At 38.2% G+C, this 5,957-nt stretch overlaps 1 pseudogene; it reads left to right on the top strand.

Annotated features, from left to right (window-relative positions):
* The first annotated feature begins 504 nt into the window (after positions 1-504).
* Positions 505-5,744, top strand: LOC106634164 (small ribosomal subunit protein uS17-like; annotated as a pseudogene).
* The last annotated feature ends 213 nt before the right edge of the window (positions 5,745-5,957 follow it).

The raw sequence follows: 5,957 nt of genomic DNA, 5'->3' as shown, positions 1-5,957 counted from the left end.
AGAAAGAAATTTATCAAGTATTTATAATTATCATGCTAATAGAGATCAATAATCATGAGAGAAACCATAGCAAAAAATAAATAAATAAATAAGCCAATGGCTTTCAATCTTAAAAACAAATCCCCTCAACAAAAAGACAGTAGATGAAGCAATCGATGGAAGATACAAACATTCACCTTTTCATCCATTCTGATTTTTCATTTTATATTTTGTTACTCAAGTCATCAATGAAAAGAAAGTGTCTTAAGCTAGTCTGAATTTCTTTGTTTTGAAAATTATACAGTGGAAAGATTTTTAGAGAAGCACAAGATGGGGCTGGTGTATAATCCACTGCAAATGGAGCCACAGATACCATGTCTAAGCAACACATTTTGATCCACAGGAAATATTTTGGGAGAGGCAACATTCTGAAAACATATCACCTAGGTCCTCTGGGCTTGTTTTCAACTTCCTTCTCACTTCCATGCTGTGCCCCACACAGGTGTGCATATGCAAAGCTCTCTCATGGCAGATTGGGAGGTCGGGCTTGAAGGAAAAACCCTGTGTTTGGAAACTTGCTTGGGCTTGCTAAGGACCAGGGTGGTTTGGAAGCCCAGGGAGAAATGTTGAAATCAGTCATTGCGAAATCCCTTTTGCAATAAGTAATGAATAAAGACTGCAGAAAAATCTCTTTCCTCCCCAAAGTAAAAACCTACCACTTAACTTGTCTAAACAGCTTGTCATAATAGAAGCTTAAAGGCAACATGAAGTGCTTCCCACAGCCAAGGCCAGAACCTCCAGCCATCACTGATTGATTGGTTCATTCAGTAAATATGTGTCAAGAAACAGTATATGACAAGCACAGTCCTGGACACTGCACCGAAGAACAGAAACATGACAACTCCCTTTATAGCTGTCAGACATCAAACCGAGACATCACCTCCTCAGAGAGTTCACTGACACTTTATCTCACCTGGCCCCACCTCAATTATTCTCTACGTTGTGGCTCTGATTATTTATATCATAGCCCTTGATACATCTGAATTCTGTTATTTTAAAAAATCACGGCCTGTCTCCACCCACTACAATATCACTGCAAAGACCTATTCTGAATTGCTCAGTGCTGTATCCCCAGCATTTAGAACAATGCCCTAGATATAGTAGTAGCTCAAAAAAAAAAATGTTTCTTAAGGGAACAAATGAAGATGATGTAAACCATCTCACAGCCCCACTAAACAGAGACAATGTCCTACACAAAGAGAAAACTTCAAAGCAGTAAGTGAAAGATCTATAAGACAAATCAACACATTTCTACTGAAGTTAAATTTTAAAAGATCACTTCGAAAAAAGTCCACTGGAGGAAACTCCTAAAATTTTCCATTTGGCTTTGGATCCAAATCAGCATTAAAAAAATATCCCCTAGTAACTCATTCATTTTTTTTAAAATGACATCCTGGCAATAACATGTTCTGATCAATAGAACATAATAGAGTTCAGAAATTATGCAAAATGCACACAGGAGTTGAACATATATCAAAGGCAACATTTGAAATCAGTTATGTTGTATTGTTTAAGAAAAACCTGGCTTGTCTTCTCAAAATAATTTAAAGTTGGATCTTATTCTTTATCTCAATATAAATTGCACATTAAATTACTCTTTAATGTAATTAAACAGAAAGTTCTAGAAAAGAACCTTGGTAATGTGTAACATAATTTGTAATGAGAAATGTATAAAACTTTCTAATTGTCTTAGGCTATTCTTGCATCACTATAAAGAAATATCTGAGACTGGGTAATTTGTAAAGAAAAGAGGGTTAATTGGCTCATAGTTCTGCAAGCTCTACAGGAAGCATGGTGCTGGCATCTGCTCTGCATCTGGGGAGGCCTCAGGGAGCTTTTACTCATGGCAGAAGGCAAGATAGGAGCAGGCACATTACTTGGTGAGAACAGGAGCAAGAGAGAGCAAGGAGAAGATGCCACACCCTTTTAAACAATCAGATCTTACAAGAATTCACTCACTGTCACAAGGACAGCACCAAAGGAATAGTACTATACCATTCATGCGAAATACACTTCCATGATCCAGTCACCTCCTACTAGGCCCCACCTCCAACACTGGGGATTACCAATCAACATGAGAGTTGGAGGGAATGTCCAAACTGTATCACTAATTAAAAAACATTATATCTAAAGAACAAAGTCAGAAGAGAGGTGATAACAAGCAAGGGAAATATTCATAATACATATTACAATTGTCCTCAGTTTGTAAAAAGATTTTATAAATCAATAAGAAAAAGTGAGCAAGGATTTAAACAAGCAAAAGAATGCAAAGATTTACAATAAATGAACCAATGTTGAATATTATACAAAATTTTAAAATCCAAAATAAAATAGCAATGTGACATAATTTCCTACCTTAAAAATGAAGAATATATTTTAAGTATATTTTTATACTATGTTGGTAAGATTGTGATAAAAAATATATTCAAACATTGAAGGTAAAAATAGATTACTATATTTTTAAACGGCAATTTGGTAATGTGTTTGAAAATTAAAACATGTGCCCTTAGTCCCACCAAATAGCTCTAGATTTTTTTAGATATACTTTCATATATGCAAAAGCATGGTGATGGAGAAAGAGAAGGAGAATGAGAGAGCAAAAGAGTGAAAAAAAAAAAAAGGAAGAGAAGGGGAAGGAGAGGGAAAAGGAGAAGCAGCAGCTGCCAGGTGCTCATTTACAGAGCTGTTTATCCAGATAATGGAATAAACTGCAACAAAGAAAAGAAGTAGATTTGGGTTGATTTAGAAAAGTCTTTAAAATACCAACAAAAGACAAAGAGGGAATAGTGCGACATTAAAACAAACAAACAAACAAATATAAGAAAATAAAATACCCATATACTCTGGAAGAAAGTACAAGAAATTGGGCCCAATATGAAGCAATTGTCTCTGAGCTGGAAACTTACCCTTCCATGCTCTGCTTTGAGGCTGGAGCTGGAACTCCACAAACCGTGTTCTCCTTGGCCATGTGACTTCCTGTTAAGGTTTGGCAATAGATCACTGATTATGGATACCTTTTCACTGCCCTACAAATCCTCTACACTCTGCCTTTCAGAAACAGGCCTTTTAATATGTAATGCATAGGTGGTTGGGGAATGAAACTGTATAATGTGTGTAGAGTCTGTAACCTGCTTGGCTCGTGGTTAGCAGCAGCAATCCACTTTTTCATTCACTGAATGAAGATTTATTAAAGGAAAAAAAATGTGGCTCCCGTCCTCACATACTTTGTCTTCTTGCTGTGCAGGCAGTAGGTTGAAAACTGTAATTTGATTATGCTGTCAGGACGTAGTGCAAGGCAAATTCACTGTAGCTTTTTATAATTTGTCACACACACAAAAAAAATTGAGGCCCCTGTTGGCACGCAGACAGGAAAGAGTAAACCAGGTAAACGGGAGAAGCCGTTTGTCATGGAGCCCGATTCCATTAGTCAAGTGGTTTTCAATCAGATGATTTTGTCCTCCTGGAGATTTTAGGCAATGTTTGGAGACATAACTAGGGGGATTGCTACTGGCACCTTGTAGGCAAAGGAAAGATGTTACAAAGCATACTACAACACACAGGACAGATCCTCACAACCAAGAATTATCTGGCTCCAAGTGTCAATAGTGGCAAGGTAAGGAAAGCCCGTGTTCTGAGAACTGAACCACTGTGATTATCAGGGAGCGGGATGTCTCTAGAAGTCTCGGTGTGAGAGTCATTCTCACCTGCTTAGGCAAGTCCCCAAAGCTCCCAGTTTCAATTTCCTCATCTGCAAAATGAGTATAATAGAATCTTCCCACCTCCATAATTGGTCATGATGTGCAAATCAATCCAAAGATGAAAAGCTTTAAGAAGTAGACCAGGTGGACAATTTTAAAGGGGTACCTTTCTGTTATTATTACTGGCCTTTTCACAAAATAAAAATTGCCAGCAAACTTCAAAGATTCTGTTAATTAAAAGAGACTTATCAAAACCAACATTGGTATAATTATGGCACCAGCACCCAATTTTCATCACTAGGAATATGGCTCATTTCGGGGGCTTGCATTATAACATCACAGGTTCAAAAGGGAATCAAAATTAAATGAGTTTCTTAATAGTGCCAACATTCCAAACATTTGATGTAAAAATAAACAAAGAATATATTATGGCTGCACATTATTCATTCTGTTTATAGATACTTCTCCTTTCAATACTGTCCCGGGCACAGGGAGCCAGTAATACAAGCCATGCCAAGAATCACAAATTGTGTCTTGCTTGGTACTTGACTAGTTTTCCAAAGTTATCAAGGTTCATTTAATAACCAACTTGCCAGTAGCTGTTAAGGAGCATGAGGAGATGAGTCAATGATTTATTTTCTTCTGTGAGTTCACTCCTTGATCGTGGTCCCTCGCTTAGAGGACCATTTGTCTTGTAGCTTTATTCCTTAGGCTGTCTCGCTCATCTTCTTTCTAACTCCAGCATGTATGTAATCTATTATGAGTCCAGCAGGTTAAGACATTTCCTCATCCATATTGTAGCTTTGCAAAAAGTGAGTATGCAATGTAATCAAGTAAGTTAAGTTCTATTAACATTTCTCAAGGGAATTCTACTTATGTCTCAGTCTTCCATTGCATCTTTGCAGAGATTCCTGGTGAACATTTACTGAAGGAAATGAGTGTGGTCCTCTCATGTTACAATCAGTAAGCTGAAAACTGCTACTTGATTGTGCCATCAGATCATAATGAAAATCAAATTTACCACAGCTTTGTACAATTTCTGAAAAGAGGACCCTATTTGCCTGTTCACTGCAACACAGCAGCATCAACACAAACCCCACCAGACAGAGAAGTTCAAATGATTTCGTAAATCTCATTGCTGTGGGAAAAACAGGGCCTCATGCTAGGGGTCTGTGGCCTCACCAATTGCATAGGTTAAGATGGTGGTGGGGAGGAAATAAGGTAAGAGCTGATGAATATATGACTTTCAGAAGCTACATAAGCCAAGGGACAGTAGACTTAGTAGAGTTTAACCATTCTTTGAGACCCTTTCAAAAAATCTGATTAAAATATAAACAAGGAGAGCTTTGATCAACAGAGCCAAGTTTTCCTTCAGTGTTTACCAAGCACTAAGTCCTGCAGTCTGGTGGATTCTGGAATTACGGAGATGAATAAAACTCAACGCCTTTACTCAAATAACTCATGGCCTATTTGATGATTCAAGGATGTCTACAAAACAATGATCTAAAGTGGGCTTTTTATTCAGAAAGCCAAAAAGATAGCAGACTTAAGACACAGTGAGGCTATCAAAAACAGCCAACCATCTTTCAAAACAAAAAAAGTCCTGCTGAGAGAAACTGGGAAGGAGAAGCTCCCGCGGTAATAAAAGAACATTGGTCTGGGCTTCAAGACACCCAAAAAGGACACTGAGGGCACCTAGACTGACAAGAAATTTCCCTTCACTGGTAACATCTCCATTTGAGAGATTCTGTTTGGCATGGTGAACAAAATGAAGAGTCAGAGAACCATTGTCATCTGCCCAGACTGTCTGCACTACATGTCTAAGTATAATTGTGTTGAGAAGTGCCATGAGAATATGCCTGTGTACCTATTCTCCCACTCAGGGACATCCAGATCGGTGACATTGTCACAGTGGGTGAGTACCAGCCCCTGAGCAAGACTGTACACTTCAACATGCTCAAGGTCACCAAGGTGTCCAACACCAAGAAACAATTTCAGAAGTCCTGACTATGGACATCTTCCCATTCACCAAAATGAAGTAAAGTTATTTTCTCATCCACACACACACACAAAGATCTAAAGGGGCATCCATGTTTACAGGAGGATATGAATGCATTGGCTGTGTCTGAAAGAATCAGGCATGGCATCCCCAACCAGGAGATGTTCAATAAGAGACTTAAAGGGAAAATGGAACAAGGTGTAGGGCATGACTGGAACATG

This window comes from Pan paniscus, chromosome 21 (genome assembly GCF_029289425.2).
Source record: "Pan paniscus chromosome 21, NHGRI_mPanPan1-v2.0_pri, whole genome shotgun sequence".
Taxonomy (NCBI): Eukaryota; Metazoa; Chordata; class Mammalia; order Primates; family Hominidae; genus Pan; species Pan paniscus.
This window is presented reverse-complemented; position numbering and strand designations above follow the sequence as displayed.